The 17156-nt window shown below is 45.9% G+C and overlaps 1 long non-coding RNA gene and 1 other non-coding gene across 2 annotated transcripts; both read left to right on the top strand.

The window, feature by feature from the left end:
* The first annotated feature begins 13627 nt into the window (after positions 1-13627).
* On the top strand, positions 13628-16917 carry LOC116877001. Its single transcript, XR_004384511.1, has 4 exons — positions 13628-13695; positions 15502-15535; positions 16315-16368; positions 16749-16917. It is a non-coding gene; the product is annotated as an uncharacterized LOC116877001 (long non-coding RNA).
* Positions 15592-15662, top strand: LOC116878931. The gene has a single exon (XR_004384914.1). It is a non-coding gene; the product is annotated as a small nucleolar RNA SNORD93 (small nucleolar RNA).
* Positions 16918-17156: the final 239 nt, after the last annotated feature.

Below are 17156 nucleotides of genomic sequence, written 5' to 3'. Positions count from 1 at the left end.
CTAATTGTATAACAGGTTATCCTAGTCTCTGTCCTGTGCAAAGTGTAAAGCATTCCAACAAAGGGTTTTAAGGTAGGTTTTTTTTTTTTTTTGCACCCATGCTGTTGATTGCTAAATATAATAGTCTGATCATGAGGCTGAATAAATGTCTTTAAAAAATTATTTCATAGTGATCATTACATATCGGTACACAAATAACTTTCCTTTTTATAGAGGCATAGTAGCATTTTAATAATTTATTTTACTTGTCTCTAGGAAGGCTAAATATTTCAGATAAAATTACTAAAAATTAATAGTGTCCATCTGAGTGTGTGCAGTCCTTGGCTCCATGGTTAAGAGTGATCTATATGCCCTATGTAACCATGATAAAGATTCAGTGGGAAAGGCCCAGCCAGCCAATGAGGAGCACCCAGCTCTCATCCTAGTCCTAGTGGTTTGACCTTGACCTTAATCCTCGGGTCTTGGCTCTCGTATCTGCAACATTGGGATTACTGCCCCCAGTTACCTCCCAATTATCTTGAGGGCAAGATGAGATAATAGATGGGCCCCTACTTACTTAAGTCAAACCCACTGTGCAGATAAAAGGTTTGGCAAGTGCAACTATCACTTACAGCCTATATCATAAGCCTTTGTCTACAGTCAGAAGGAATTCTCTCATGGCTGATTCAATCTCTGAGTGTCAAACAGAGCTGCATCCTAAGTCACCTTATTTTTCATTTAAGACAGAGTGATTTTCTGGGCCCTTCTGTTTTCTAATCCAGTCATTAATCATGGGCAGAAGGTGTGCCACACAGGAATAACAAGAAGGGACAGAATGCCAGGACAAGAACTGAGTGGGGAACACTCATCATAAGCCCACAGGAGAGCTGCAGCAGGTCCACGATGGTGAGAAAGGGCATAATGGAGAAAAACCAGTGCTCAAGAGCCATTCAGGGCCTAAGAAGCAACTTGGTTGCCTAGCAATACCAAATGGTCCTCTGGAGTTAGTGTCTTGGAGAGGACACTTGCTAAGAACTGGGCAGGTTCTGAAATTAGTTCTGAAGTTAGTCTTTCATGAATGCTGGCGAAAACTCAGGAGACCCTTGGGTCAGAAACCAAAGTGTTATTTATTATATGTGGCAAAAGAAGTAGCCAGAGCCTTGTGTTGGTTTGCAGGGGCTCCCTATGCCCCTCAAACTTCATACTGATGACACAACAGACCCATCTAGGATGCCTGTACATGTTATGGGAGAGGGAGGCTGAACTGGGGAAATCACTCTTATTACACGAGCAGAAGCAAGCTTGGTCTTCATCTGGGAGGGGGCATTACATCCTTCCTCAAGGCTCCTTGCTATAAACATAGCCCTGAATGGCTGGGGTGAAGAGCCATCGGGGCCATGCATTCTTGGTGTACTCAGAACATGCAGAGATGCTCAATGCTATGCAGTCTGTCTCTCTCAACAGCACTTTGAAAGTAGGAGGGAAACTTTAGACAAGGTTGATTCACAAATGAGGCTGAACTATATCAGAGGGAAGGCAATTCCAAGAAGTCCAAAAGTAAGGAGCTGGAAAGAGCAGGTAAGTCAAGGGCCAAAGAGAGGCTGAAGACAGGGATGTGGGATTTATCTATGGTAGAAGTCTAAGAAAAGAGAAAACCTGTGAGGGAGACAAGATGGAGAGCTAATGTGCCCAGAAAAGCAATTGGGAAAAGTGCCTGATCAAGAGAGTAGGACAAGATGGCAGAGGCAGGCAGGTGGTGCCGAAAGGCAGGACAAAGCCAGCACAGTGTGAAAGTAGAGTCAGCACGCTCACACTCAGATGTCCAGGGAAGTTCTTCCAGCTCCAGCCCCAGGTCAGGCGAGGAGCCCCTCCTGCACACTCCCGTAGCACCCTTGGCACCCCCAAAGGCCACCCCACCGTGGCACCTCTCCGTGGCTGGCATTCAGTGCAAGCACTTGGAAATAATGAGTGAGTTATTCATGGGGTAGTCTGTTTCCGGTGGCATTATGTGGCCCATTGTGACAGATTCTGCCGATAAATCAGTGGAAGATGAGGACTAGGAACAAAGGCAAGTCACTAGAAAATTGGCAAGTCATGGGGCAAATCTGAAGGCAGACTTGTCCAATTAAAGGTACACAGAGCACATCTCCAGCAACTGGCTGGGGGCCAGGAATAGCCAAGACAATGTGCTGTTACTCTCTGTGACCCCCTCTCCCACCCTCTCCCTTGTATGTGGCTACAGACAGCGAGGCAGAGGCATCCACACTGCCTCAAAGAGAAGCAGGATTGTTACAGCTGAAATGAAAAGACATGGAAACAATTTCATCTTTTAAAAAAATGTCCACCAGTGACCTTATGAATTAAAATTTCAAGGGTGGGGAGGAGGGGGGAAGCAAGGTACAGAGCTCACACCAAAGCAGTGGCATCTGGGAGAGAGAAAAGGAGGAAGAGGCCCCTGCTTCCTGAAGATCTGGGGGAGTACATGGAGTAGAAAAGGAGGTCAGAGATGGGGGCCTAGAACCCTGATTTGGAGAGAAGTGTGCCTGCTCCAAGGCTCCAGGTTGGGGGAGTCACATCAGGATATCTCCAAGCTCCCACCTTCTCACTTCAGGGTCTTTGCATTTACATTGCCTCTGGCTGGTTTACCATGGCTCAGCCCCTCACTACCTTCACATCTCCTCAGGAATATCAGCCTCTCATAGCTGACCATTCTATCTAAAATACGAACTCCGTTCCCCAATCTCTCTGATTTTAATTACTTTCCTAAAGCATACAGTACACATCAGGGGATACTGACCACCAGAATTCCTATGATTTTCTTTTCCTGATGAAAATGGTAAGAGAAAGAAACAAAAAGGTTAAAAGTTCTGCCATATCTCTTACACCCTTTGCTCTCTTCTAAGGAATTTTGTAAGCTTGCTACAGGGTTATATTTCCACTGGAAGGTAGAAGTTCCCCTTTCAGGACCTCAGATGAAGAAAGCAAAGCTGAAATTAGATGTCACTGCAGACAGTAACTTGGGTTTTAAAAGAGAAGGTTGGGTCACCTCGTCCTTTTGGAAACAGTGGCCAAATCACATCCACAGACCTAGCCCACGGAAGACCCTCTGTTTGCCGCTCCTGAGAGACAGGTCTGATGGAGAGCAGCGATTCTCCACTGTCCAGACTTTTGAAACCAAAGTGACCTCAGCAAGGCGCAAAGAATCAGTGTGGTTAACATCTTATTAAATAACCATTACTCTGATTTCTAATGGAAGTAGTTCACAGTAGGAAGTAGGTACAATCCCTCAGGGGAAAAAAATAACCATTTTTTTAATTGCAGAAAATTTTAATTCATGAGGCCACTTGTGGAATTTTTTTTAAAAGATGAAATGTATTCTCTCCCAGAGAGAATCCCTCTCTTTACTGCCTTTTAAAAAGAACCAATTAGTGAATGATTTTTTTAAAAAATCTGGCAAGGAGAAGAGATGCTCCCTATCTCTGGCCACATGAACCTAAACACCAAGCCAGCATCTACAGATCAGCCTATGACCTTGGGAGCACAGGGATGGAAAAATCAATGTAATCATTCTTTTCTTTGCTGTGGGGGTGACAGCCTTCTGTCAACAGGGGCTTGATGGATGCCTGTGGTTTTCCCAGCAGAAGAAAATCCACTTACACCTCAATAATTTGCTGAGTCATTCCAAATTTTCACATGGGAACACATCATTGGTGCCCCAGGTTCACTCCTGACCAGAATCAGGATCCTTAATACCCAAAGGGGTGGAGCCTAACACTTCACTCAGGTGGGATCAATAGTCAAACCCTCCCCTGACTTCTCCGCCCTGTGGGCTGATTACAAACTCCTACTTTATTTTTAAAAATATTTATTTATTTATTTATTTATTTGGGGGTGGGGGGTTTCAGAAGAAAGAGAGTCTTAAGCAGATGCCGCATTGAGCTCAGTGTCTTCACGTGGAGCCCCATGTAGGGCAGGATTTCACGACCCTAAAATCGAGGACGGGATAGGCAGGGCTAGGTAGGGAAGACAGATAGAAGGCTCTGTGTTCAGGCTCACAGAAATCCCAAAAATGCAGAGGTGTAAGGAAACCAGAGATAAGAGAACACATCAGACCACCCTGCCCCTAGGTGTCTGGGTGGGGTGGGGGAGGGTCTTATTTATGACAGTCTCCTGTGGTAAACAGAACATAAACAGACCCTAAAAAGAAGTAAGCCGTTAAAGATGTTATCACCAGTCCTGCTTACACAAAGGTGCTGTCAGTCAACAAATTAAAAAGATTTAAGTTCCCTGGTTAGCTTTCAATAAAAGACCAACCCTAAAAGCCCTCACTGGTAACCCTACTGGGACCCCTCTCACTCCTGAGAGCTTTTTTTTTCTGTACTCTTGCTTAATAAAAATCCAATGGCTTTACTCACTCTCCTTTGTCCGGAAGATTCATTCTTCAACTCCATGAGACAAGAAACCAGCTCTCCTGCTCTGAAGTCATGTCCTGAGCCAAAACCAAGTCTGACACCCAACTGCCTGTGCCACCCAGGAGCCCAAAAATTACATCCAAGTCATCGAGAACAAAGTCGTGCAGAGGGGTGTGAGAGGCCCTGAGGAAGCAGCCCGAGGAAAGCCCACACAAAGAAGACTGAGGAATGATTAAATGATTAAAGGATTCGTCACAGTTCAAATTTGGTTCAAATTCAGTGATTGCTTTGGATTCTGAGCCTCTTAGCAAAAAGGAAGCTCATTTCCACAAGCAGCAACTCTTGCCACTAATGGGGTGACCTGGGGCATATTTGGAACAAAGCCTCCAGCCCACAATGCAGTAGCTAGGATGTTCTGAAGGCACAGGGGTCGGTGCCACCGAGCCCAGGGGGAGAGCTAGCTCGCCCAGAACCAAATCTTCTAGCTCGACCCAGAAGACCCAGAAAGCAGCTAGAGACCATGGCAGGGGGGAAAGATGGCATGGTTGGGAAAATGGCTGCAGATAAGCAGTGAGAGCTGCTCGTTGTCCTCTGCCTTCCCTCCCTAATACACAGGCACAGATGTGCATGAGCAAAATGTGACACTCTGAGCACTATGCACCCACCTCCCTCACAGTAGGACAGAACAGTGCTCACACTGTGTGAGGAAATGTTAGGAGTTAGTTGGACCGTGAGATAGTGAGGGCCAGGGTGCCCAACAAGAGAACATGGAGTCAGGACAGCTAAGATCAAAGAACACTGACATCCTGTTTTGCAGCTTAAACAAGCCCACACTAGCATTCTGTTTTGCAGCCTTTGGAGAAATGACTTCTGCAAAACGTCCTAAAATAAGACAACCACAAAGCATTTGTCCCTATCCGGGGCAAAGAGCAGTTAAGACATCAGCCCCCAGATGTCAGCCAAAAAACCCATCAGCACATAGACATTAGCCCAATAGGTAGACAGATACGTGTCCGAAGCCCTGACTGGCACAACTCAGCACACCCTGACTGCTTAAGATGGTTCCGCAAAGGAGCTCATAGAAACCCCTAAACTTAGAAACTCCAATGGTAGCCCTCTTAAGAGGTCCCCTGCCCCTCTGGAGCCCCTGCCTCTCTGAGAGCTTCGTACTATAACTCAATAAACTTTGCTCTGCTGCCCACCACTCTTCGCCTGGTCTACCTCTTCATACTTCCAAGTGGCATGACCAAGAACTGCGGGCACTAAAAGCTGAGAAATGCTGTAACAGAAAGAGTAGGGCTCAGCAGCAGGGGGTGGGACATCCCCGACCCCAGGCTGCCCAGCCAGCTAGCAAGCCCCAGGGAAGGGTAATTTGGAGATAGAAAAATTCATTAACCTCTAAAACCTAGTTCTTACCTTCCTAGGAGAACCGTAAGCAGGGTAAATAATCTTGAGGGTGACATACATCTTAACGGAGAGAGTGTGATAGTGTGGTAATATTTGGGGGAATATATTGTGTTTTTCTCTTTTTTGTTTCTTTTTTTTTTTTAAGATTTTATTTATGTATTTGACAGACAGAGATCACAAGCAGGCAGAGAGGCAGGCAGAGAGAGAGGAGGAAGCAGACTCCCTCCTGAGCAGAGAGCCTGACACTGGGGCTCGATCCCGGGACCCTGAGATCATGACCTGAGCCGAAGGCAGAGGCTTCAACACACTGAGACACCCAGGCACCTCCTCTTTTTTGTTTCTTGATATGTTCGTTTATCCATTCATCCAAAAAAAGGCAATTAAGTGCCTCTCTGTTGCATGGGGAACTAGAGATAGAGAGATAAAAAAGACAGGTAAGGCTCTGGCCTGCCCGAACTTTATGTCCTAATAGGAAAGGCAGTTGGTAAAACAGCCGCGAATACTTCCTTGGTGCCTTCTGTGTGTCAGGCCCTCCATTTAGGAACTCATGTGTTTCTCACAGTGTTACCATTGTAGCATATGTAGTATAGATATAGTATGCTACTATTATCCTCCCCATTTTACAAATTAGGAGAGGGAGGCATCAGTGGGCTGAGTAACCTGCCGGGTGTGCCCAGCTAAGAGTAACAAAACAAGGATTTGAACACAGGAAGGAAGATTTTAGAGTCCATAATCTTAATCGATACAGACTGTCACATATCTGGGTCTGGGCCTGGAGCTGGGGGGATAGAGACACAGACAGAACTAGAGAAGGCTGTAACCATTCACATTCCCAGGGGATGGGAGACCCCTAAGTAAGTAATCTGGAAAGGGACTTAACGTTTTAGTAGAGAAAGCCGGTCAGTCCAGAGCCAGGTAGAGGGGCACAAGAGTACATGCTATGAAGAAAGCAATGGGGCGGGCATGGGGTAGGCAGGCTGCCCAGGGCAGGTGGCGTTGGCATCACCCAGGGCAGGTTTCCAAGGCCTGCCCAAGCCAAAAGCAAGTGTGTGCATGAGTGACTAGGCCCCAGGTTTCAGCCACAAACCCCAGAGAAGAGCTAGGACAGGAGCAGTCACATTTCAGCCATCACTGTCCCAGGACAGCTCCCGCCATGGCAAAGACCAGCTGCACTGAGTCATCCTCGGTGCAGGATCAGCCTGTCTTCCCTCAGGTGCCCTAAGTACCTCCCATGTACCCTCACCAGATGCCATGGAGAAGGGAAGGGAAGGGGAGCAGGAACCCCAAAGACTGGGCCCTTTACAAAAACAGACTAAACGTTTACCTCCAAGGTCTATTTAAATAATGGAACCTGAATAAATTTACCTGACTTGCTAAGCATAAAGCCCTCTGGGCACCTCAGGCCCTATCTAGCAGCACGCACAGACATTGGTGATGTCACTGCTTGCCATAGAGGCTACATCTGGTACGGAGAGAAGAAAGGACGAAGGGTGATCCCAAGAGAAGCTAAACAGATCCTGTCACTTCCCTTCAAGGCGGAACAGTTCCGGCTGCACAGATGGTTAGTTACATCGAGGGTTAGGAATAAAACGCATGTATTAGATGCATCTCTGGAGAGAACAAAAGGATTATTCATTGTTTCATTATCATTTTTTGGAAAGCTTTACACGTGACTTAGGAGAAGCCATTTGCGGTATCGCTGCACGCAATTACCCAGCACAAATGTGGACGAACCCAGCAGCTACTTCCAGGCTTCCGAATGTGGGTCATGAACACACGTGCATCAAAATGGACAATGCGACTGAGTGGCTTCCCATATTCATCATTGTTTCTCTGAAAGGCAGTTATTAGCAACTGCCTGCACGAGGTTCAGGCAGCCGGGGTTTTATATACAGAAATTAAGCAGTCATAGTCCCTACCCTCTCGAAATCTAAGCTTGCCAATGCTAATTTGAGCAATCACCTAAAAATACAATGAAACGAGACTCATCTGCAATTATTCTCTGTCCCACATGCTCCTGTTCTGTGGCTCTTTCTCACTGTCCACTTGGGGATTCTGTACCTGCTGTTCTTGCTACCTAAAACTCCATCTGGGTTAAAGTAGGAACATGGAACATCAGGTTGGGGCTATATTCTTTTGGGACTGAATACTGGGGAGATTGCTTTTCTTGTGCAAAAGAAAGAGGCTCTCACTGTTGAATACCTACACAGTTTCCATTATTCTGCCATACCCAGCTTTTTTTTTTTTTTTTAAATGCATTTCCTACTATCATTTGCAGCTAGAGGAGGGCATGTAACACATTTCTGGCCAATGAGATGTAAGTGGAAATCACCACATAGGCCTTGTGGGATAGTGCTTTTTTAAAGAGCTACTTTGTTGGCCTTTGCCTTTGCCTTCTCCCCTTCCAGTCGTCTCGCCTGGAAAGGGGATGAAATGCTGGATGTGCAGAAGCCATCTTGTGACCACAAGGGGTCATTCAGAAGGGCCAAAGTCACGGCCTAAGGATGCTAAACAGAAACATAGAAAGAAACGGGGTCTCTTTGCACCAGTTTGAATTGATATGTGAGGAAAATAAGACTGCCATAAAGTTGACCCCTAGAACCCTGACTGGTTCTAAGCGTTGTACAGGTGAGGTTGTATAAGTTAGGGCACCACTGTGACTAAAGCTCCCTTTTTGATAGTATTTTCTTCCTTTTTTGAGCACTGGAAGTTCTCTGGGGAATTTGGAATAACGTTAGCACGGGCGGAGTTTTGCCCCAGTTCAGTTCAATCTTGAGCATCAAACAACAATTTTGTGAGGGTCTAAGATGCACATCTTAGAAGAACAACAAACAAGAAAGAAAAGGAGGTTAGAGTAGTGTGAAGAACAGACAGAGTAAGGAGGAGAGACTCGAAGGGTGGAAGGAGGAGGGGCAGCAGCACTCTGCCGGGTCGGGAAAGGCCTCCCTTCTAGGGGGTGCAGTCACTGGGAGGACCACCATAACCACCTACCACAGACTGGGGAACTTCAACAACAGAAATGTATTTTCTCACAGTTCTGGAAGGTCCTTGAAAGTCCAAGATCAAAGTGCCATCAGGGTTGATTTCCAGTAAGGCTATAGACAATGTCTTCTTGGTGTGTCCTCCCAAAGCCTTGCCTCTGTTCATGGAGACTTAGAGAGGGAAACAGGGAGATCTGGTGACTTTTCCTCTTCTTATAAGGACACTAGTCCTTTTGGATTAGGGCCTCATCCTCATGGCTTCATTTAATTCATTTATCTCCCTAAAGGCGTTACCTGCAAATACAGTCACACTGGGGATCTGAGCTTCAACATGGATCTTAGCAGAACACAATTCAGCTATGACAAGCGGCTTATGAACAGAATCAGAAGGAAGAGACAGTGAAGGCAAACTGAAGCCTGGAGGAGGAGCATTTGAGGCGGGAGAACAGCAAGCACTAAGCTGTGTGGCAGAGAATGCTGGCATGGCCAAGGGGCAGCAGGGAGATCAGCCCAACTGCGCAAGTGAACAAGGGGGAGATTGCCAGGGAGAAGGATGGGGAAGAAATGGAGGCCACATCCTGGATAGTCTTGTAGATCATTAAAAAACCTGGCCTTCACACTGAGAGAGAAGAGGAGCCACTCAAGAGGTCTGAGCAGAGGAGCAACATGATCTTACTAATGTTTTAAAGAGTTCTCTCTGTCATTGTGTGGAGAATGGACTCTAAGTGCCAGGATGGAAGCAAAACATCAGTTAGAAGGCTGTTAAAATAATCAGGAGAGAGATGATGGAGCTTGGACTTGTGTAGTTGAGAAGTGGGCAGATCTGGGATTTATAAAGGGAGAGATGATGGGATCTGCTATCGATCAACAAAGGTGCAAGAGAAGAGAGGAGTTTGGAACACCTCCAGGATTTTTCCATAGGCACTGGAAGAATAAAATTGCTATGTACTCAAGTGGATTAATGGTGAGAAACTCAATTTTGAGGGATGAGATATCAAGAGTTGAGTTTCAGGTAAGTTAATTTCAAGACACCTTTTAGAAACCCAAGTGCGGGGCATCTGGATGGCTCAGTTGGCTGAGCACCTGACTCCTGATTTTGGCTCAGGTCATGGTCTCAGGATTGCAAGACTGAGCATCATGTCAGGCTCCTGATCCTGTCTGGATGCCCTACAATTTATTTATCCATTCATCTGTTGAAAGACATCTCAGTTGCTTCCAGGCCTTGGCAATTAGGAATAAAGTTACTCATATTAAAGTTTTTGTGGACATAAGTTTTCAACTCCTTTCAAGGATCATGATTGTATCATGTGGTAAGAGTATGTTTAGTTTTGTAAGGAGCTGCCAAACTGTCTTCCAAAATGGCTATGCTGTTTTGCATTCCCACCAGTAGCGAAGAATTCCTGATGTTCTACATCCTCACCAACGTTGGGTATTATCACCATCTGAAATTTAGCCATTCCAGTAGATATATAATGGCATCTCATTGTATTAATTTGCAATTCCCTAATGACATATGCCACATGCCAACCCCTAATTTTTGCTGTATCCTATTCAATGGAAGAAATTCACTAGGTCCAGCCCACACTGAAGGGGAAGGGACTACACGAGGTCATGGATAGCAGGAGATGGGGTCACCTCAGGGGCTGACCACCATAATTAAACTAAGAAATGAGGGGAGGAGAGGAATTAAAGACAAATATAGACACTTTGGAGGAGTTTTGTTATTAAAGAGAAGCAAAGAACTGAGAGGTTAGTTGTAGAAGTTTGTGGAGTCAATGTTTTCCTTTTCTTTGTTTTGCAACAAACCAGATCATTCTTACCAATAAAGGTGACACTTTGGATATACTGCTATATAACCAAATAAAATTCTATTTTATATCTTTATTCATATACTTCCCAGAAGTATGGTGAAAATTGCTAAAGTTTGTAAATAAACCTGAAAGGGAATTTTTTTCTTTTCAAGATTTTATTTATTTATTTGAGAGACAGAGCGTATGAGAGAAAGAGAGACAGCATCAGAAGGGGGAGGGTCAGTGGGAGAAGCAGACTCCCTGCTGAGCAGGGAGCCAGATGCAGGGACTCTATCCCCGGACTGCAGGATCATGACCAACTGTGCCACCCAGGCACGTGGGAATTTTTTTTTTTTTTTTAAGATTTTATGTATGGGATGCCTGGGTGGCTCAATTGGTTAAGCATCTGACTTTGGCTTGGGTCATGATCTTAGGGTCCTGGGATTGAGTCCTGCATTGGGCTCTTTGCCCAATGGGGAGTCTGTTTCTCTCGCTGCCTGCCACTCCCCCTGCTTCTGCTTGCTCTTGCTCACTCGCTCTCTCTCTTTTTCTCTCTGGCTCTGATAAATAAAGATTTTATTTATTTGTCAGAGCAAACGAGAGGTGTCCCAAAAGAGGATTTTTTTTAATCATCTGTTTTGTACCCACATGGGGATCAGAAAGAAGCACATCCACACCCCAGTGCTCCCAGGACACATACAGGTTCACCTTCTAATTGCCAAAATCAGCCACACAAGTTTATTTAGGCAGATGAAACCAACAGACTTCAGCATGGGCAGACATTCTCTCTTGGCTTGAAAACAAGTCTACAGCTGCTTGGAAAAGGCAGGCTGCTGGGCAGAGACCTGCACATGCCAAATGGCCCAATGACCAATTAAATTGTTACGGGACTGGAGTGATCATTTAAATTATGACTAATGTCTACAGGTCCTTTAGCTTCTGACTCTCCACTACAACAACACAATAAAATATGCACTCAACACAGAGACAAAGTAAATGAATGGGCCAATTAATTCATGAAAGAAAATGCCCTAGATCTGTGTCTGATGTCAGTTCATTAAGAACAAATGAGGCTTAGGATCTCCTAGGGTATAGGGTTTGGGCAATAGCAGGGTTTGGAGGAAGGTGATAAACAATGTGCTTTCTTTCCCTTTCACATCCAAAACCAACACAGAGGTAAAACACAAAATGAAAATTGAAGTGTTCGCTTTACTACTGGTAACACTGTATCCTTGGAGTTCAGTCTGTTCTAGTCCCATCCCAGTCTAGACTGTGAGTCACCATAGCCTTACACTGATCCTGTGCAGTGAGGGAAGCAAGAGAACAGGAATCCTCAGTTTATAGCCTTCCAGTGGATTTGCTCTTCTTTGAGGAAGATGAGCCATTGGCTGTCACCCACCATGATGTACTTGGGGGCCCAAAATTTTAAATGAGTAAAATGCAGGATCATGTTTTTGCAGTTAATGAGAAATACTATATTTCATTTAGTTAGGACTATCGAGAAACCAGAGATAAAGGTAATGCCACTTACAATGTACCCAACTGTGTACTGAACCAAGAAAACCCTCAATGGCTTCCACGTGGTCCCTTCTTCCCACCCATCCCCCTCTCATCAGAGAAGATAATCTTATCCTCTTCTATTGAGAAGAGGGGGCAGGTGGAGAATGGACGGTCGCAAGCCTACCTTGGATTGCATGCTCTCAAAATTCATGTTAGCATTGGATTTTATTGAAATTCTTTCCTCTTCTAGAAGGCCATGGGGAAATGGTGGGCAGAGGCATTATCTAGCAGAAGTTCCTTCACAGAGAAAGGGGGAGGCAGGGTAAAGTTCCCCTCTAGCAGCAGCAAAACTAGCCAGAGAAATGCCCAACACCTCCCGAGGCCCCAGGATCCCTTCTCTGCAGGCAGAGAGGCAGAGTGAGAGGCAGACCAAGAAAGGAAATCCAGCAGGTTTTTTCAAGTCCTTACCGTGCACCAAGGCCTCGGCCAGGTACTGCAGGGATAAATTCACACTCAAGGTGACCCAGAAAAGTTACAGCCTGGGATAAGTCCCCATCACTGCCACCGTTATGAGCCTCTGAGACTTTGATAGCGTGAATACCCAACTACGTTGGGGGGTAAATGGTGAGTATCTTTTTCTGCAGTCATTTTATCCTTACCCAAACATATTCCAGGCACTATATTGAGTTCTGGGAGCCAGCAGAGAAGGAAACAGAGTCCTAATGGTGCTTATATTCCACCACCATGACAACTCTGCTTTTGGGGAACACCCTAAGGCCGGTTCTACTCCACCAGAGAAAATTCTAGTTGATCTATAAAGTACCTTCTACTCTAGAATTCCACTTTAATTCTCTCCATCTCTGATTTTTACCTCTCGGCTATTTGATGTGTGGTGAGCTTCCTGCTGGTGATTCTAGATTCACTGCAGGTACCCCTCCTCCAAGGAGCCTTCCCTGACCCCTTAGCTTGCTGGGCTCAGTCGTTCGTGCTGTGCCCTTGGCACACTGTTTGGGCTTCCATCACCCAGGAGAACGGCACTTTCCATTCCTTGAGGGCAGGTGCAGTTTCTCATACCACTTTATTCCCCCAGCACCAATCACATTGCCTGGGATGGTCGGCACTCAGAAAATACTTGTCAAGCTAAACACTCCCTCCAACCAAAATAATCTCAAGTGTCCCAGTTTCTAGGAAGCTCCAAATCTCAAAATTCCAAAAGCAGGTTAAGGACAAGGCTAGAGAGAGCGGGTCCTGGGCAGCCGTGCTTCTGTGGCTTGCAGACCACCCTGAGGGAAGGCATGGAATACTTTGGTGGTGGTGGGGGGGGGGGTGTACGTACCTAACATTATCTGATGCCAGGAATTTCATCTAATATGCCCCGAGGTAGATGCGCACCACACCCAGAGAGGTGTTCCGGCAGGTGTGCCCCAGAGTCCGCAGGCTCCGAGCCCCGGGCGCCGGCAGGGGGAGTGCGAGAGCCACCGGGCACCCCCAGCGGGGCGGGTACAGGGCCGGGAGGGGCGCTCGGGTAACTTTTTGGTTGGTTGCCGCAGGGTGCCCGATCGCCCAGGCCCCTTTTAAACTTGGTCTCTCCAACGCCCTCTCTTTTCCGCCGCGGCGCGCGACTCGGTAAGTACCTTACGGCCGGCTCGACGCCGAAATAGGCCACGTGGGGGGGGGGGGGTGTTCTCTGGTGGCACTTACTAGACGCTTCCCTCCTTGTCCCCATGCTCGCCCCGTCCGGGTGTCCGTGACCCCGGTTCGGCCTCAGCTAGGTGCCCCATGGGAAAGGCCCCCCGATCCCGGGGAAGGAGCCCCCGGCGGGGGGCACCACCTCTTAGGTGGGCACGTCCTCGGGGATCCGGGGACCCTAGCCCCCGAGAAGCACCCTCGTGGCGCCTAAACACCCCCCAGTCCCCGCACGTCTCGTGCCTGTGGCCCCGACGCTCAAGGGTTCCAGGCCACAGAAGCTTCAACCTCCTATTTCAACGAAAAGAGAACTATCGGAGAACGCAGCTGGGGGCCGGGAAGCTGAGCCGGCTGGGTGTCCGCGTTATCGCCGCACTCGGGACTCCAGCCTGCCGGCTCTTGGCAATGACTCCCGACATTGCCAGTTTGGAGAGTGAGCGAGATCGTGAATATGAGCGCTTGCGGTTTCCGTGCAGAGCAGCGTGGTTACAGTGCCAGCCACAAACCGAGGGGACTCCGCACGCGCAAACGCTCACTACAAACGCCTTTGCGTTGCCGTTTTGCAGGGTAGTTGGGCTTTTCCAAAGGTCTGGGATGAGTCTTGCCAAACCTGATAACTGCTGTGAGCCCTCATCAAGGAGCCTGCAATGCTCTCCCCCAAAGTTATGGTTTTCTGTCCTGGGGGGAAAAATCTGAACCATTGGGGTTCTGATTTGTGTCCACTAAGACACTGGCACACCTTGCTGTAGAAAGGGTTAGTCTCCGAATTTTGTAGAGATCTAAATTTAGAGTTGAATGAATGAAGAACTCGTTGTAGATATCCTAGGTATCACTTAGGAATCTCCCCTTGAAATATGAGGCTTGTGAGGTTCACATGTTTGCCCTAGAGTTATGAAAGGCTTTAGCACTTATTAGAAAATAATTCAATTTTACTGATTAGGAAACCCAGTGGGACATCCATTTTATCATGCTTTTAGAGGGGGGTGGGTAGTTTTGCAAGCTGTGCTGTAGGGACCCTTTTGCGGCCATATATATGAGTCCATAGCACATGGCCAGGGTTCCCTGCGCAGCATCCCCCCATCTGGTGACTAGCACTGCCACACCAGCAAATACAGTGGTCAGGCTTTGTTTTACAATTGCTTTATGTATTGGGGCTTCCTCTTGAGCCAAACTGTTTCAACATTTCCATCTGAGACAGAAACATGGGCCAGAGAGCCAGGCAGCATGACAAGGAAGCAGCAGCTTGAGCCAGTATCTATTTAAGGACCGTGGAAACTGAACAGGAGCTGGAGACTGTTCTCAACTTGCTAGCTCTCTGCCTCTGCGTAAACAAGTTCCAGGCTTCCTTTGGTTTTTAAATCTGTTTGGAGTTTGTTTCAATGTTTCCTAGGTACAAACTGTTGCCAGTAGTATTTACTATTTTTCTAAAATTGCTACTATTCCAGGCTAATGTAACAAAGAGATCAAGCTGTCACTGACATGAATTCTGTGGAATCCCAGAGGATAGGAAAACTTAATTCACTGTTCATTTTACTCCTGGCTGAATGTTACCAAGGAGGTTCCCAAGTGTGAGGAAATTTTGGAGAATATCACTTTTTTACAGAAGTTCTATTCAAAGGAAGCTTTTTCTTCATCAAATGTAGCTAGTAGATAACTACAATTAAAGACACTCTACAAAACAAAAAGCCCCAACCCATAAAAAGGGACATGATATTCCTAATGTTGTTCTTCTCACTTTTCTCCCAGGCTCAGTCCAGTTCAAGATGTTGACAAACTTCAGGTATGGACCAAATGAAGAGAATCTGGCTTGAGTTATTAAATGCTGAATGGAATTCTTGGCCGAGGATGAGAACCCTAATCTGATTAGATATGCTTCTCTGATGGGTTAAAGGATTTACCTGAGGCCAACAAAATAGGACTTGGTTACGGTTACATGATCACATCCCTTCTCTCTGCTGAAAGTATATTTTAATTAGAAAGGGGGAAAGCCTCTAGTATATAGGTAATACTTTATTATGCCAAGAAAGGTTTTTTTTTTTAAGGTTTTATTATTCATTTATTTATTTGACAGAGAGAGAGAGAGAGATCACAACTAGGCAGAGAGATAGGCAGAGAGAGAGGGAAGCAGGCTCCCTTCTGAGCAGAGAGTCTGATGCGGGGCTCCATCCCAGGCCCCTGGGATCATGACCTGAGCCAAAGGCAGAGGCTTTAACCCACTGAGCCACCCAGGGGCCCCAGAAAGGTTATTTTTTTTTTTTAAGTGGATTTTTAAGTATTTGACATTTAATCTTTGAAAGTATCTTTTCCAGTGGTGGCCATTTTGCATTTGAGTCTTCCAGAAGGTTGAGGTAGATTGTTAGCTTTAGTAAAATAGGGTTTGAGTTAAGCATGCGCTTTTATATCAGAACATTGCTGACTGGACAACGGATAGTATGTTGGGGTGTTCTATTTATTTACTTGAAAATTTTTCTAAACATGGTCTAGAAACCACTGGTTATTTCTTACTAGCACATTTAGTACTTGCTGCTCTAACTACCTGCTGTGATACTTCTTTTACAGGGCTGCTGGCCTGAAGGAAGCTTTTCACGTAGATAACGTGTATTTGCACATGTGGTAATATATGTGTGTGTATATATAAAATGTTTTTCCTTCCTTTGTCCCTTTCATGGTAGTAGCAGAGGTGAATTTTGAGCAGGTGCCAAATAGCTTTAAGAACATCTACCTGCAGGTGCCTGGGTGGCTCAGTGGGTTAAGCCTCTGCCTTCGGCTCAGGTCATGATCTCAGGGTCCTGGGATCGAGTTCCGCATCGGGCTCTCTGCTTGGCAGGGAGCCTGCTTCCTCCTCTCTCTCTCTCTGCCTGCCTCTCTGCCTACTTGTGATCTCGCTCTGTCAAATAAATAAATAAAATCTTAAAAAAAACACTTGGTTTTATATGCTTATAAATTTTTCCATAATAGATCATTTTAATGATTACATTTGATCCTTTTGACAGGAGACATGGATTCTTAAGGATCAGCGAGGGGCTGGTTGCAAAGGAGCATGAGGGAGTTTTGAGGAAATGTTTTATATCTTGTTCATGGTGGTGATTACATTTGTCAAATTTTGGGGTGAGTTTTGCTAAATGTAAATTACACATCAATAAATGTGACTTTAGAAACTTCTCTGATATCTAAATGACCTTCCCAATGAAATCTATGGCAAAGCAGTTTTGGATCAGTGTTGAATGATTTCCTGAGGGGTTAAAAATGGCAAAACATCAAAATCATTTTGGGGATATAGTCACGTAAGTAACTCGTGCACACAATAAATATCCAAGTAAAATGGAACCAAAAGGTTTATGTTGGCTTACTCATCGAGGATATAAAATTTCTCTATTGGTATTTCAAGCAACAACACATAC

Source organism: Lontra canadensis, unplaced genomic scaffold (genome assembly GCF_010015895.1).
Source record: "Lontra canadensis isolate GAN:19392208 unplaced genomic scaffold, GSC_riverotter_1.0 scaffold2, whole genome shotgun sequence".
In the NCBI taxonomy this organism is placed as follows: Eukaryota; Metazoa; Chordata; class Mammalia; order Carnivora; family Mustelidae; genus Lontra; species Lontra canadensis.
The sequence above is the reverse complement of the archived record's forward strand: the minus strand, read 5'-3'. Positions and strand labels throughout refer to the sequence as shown.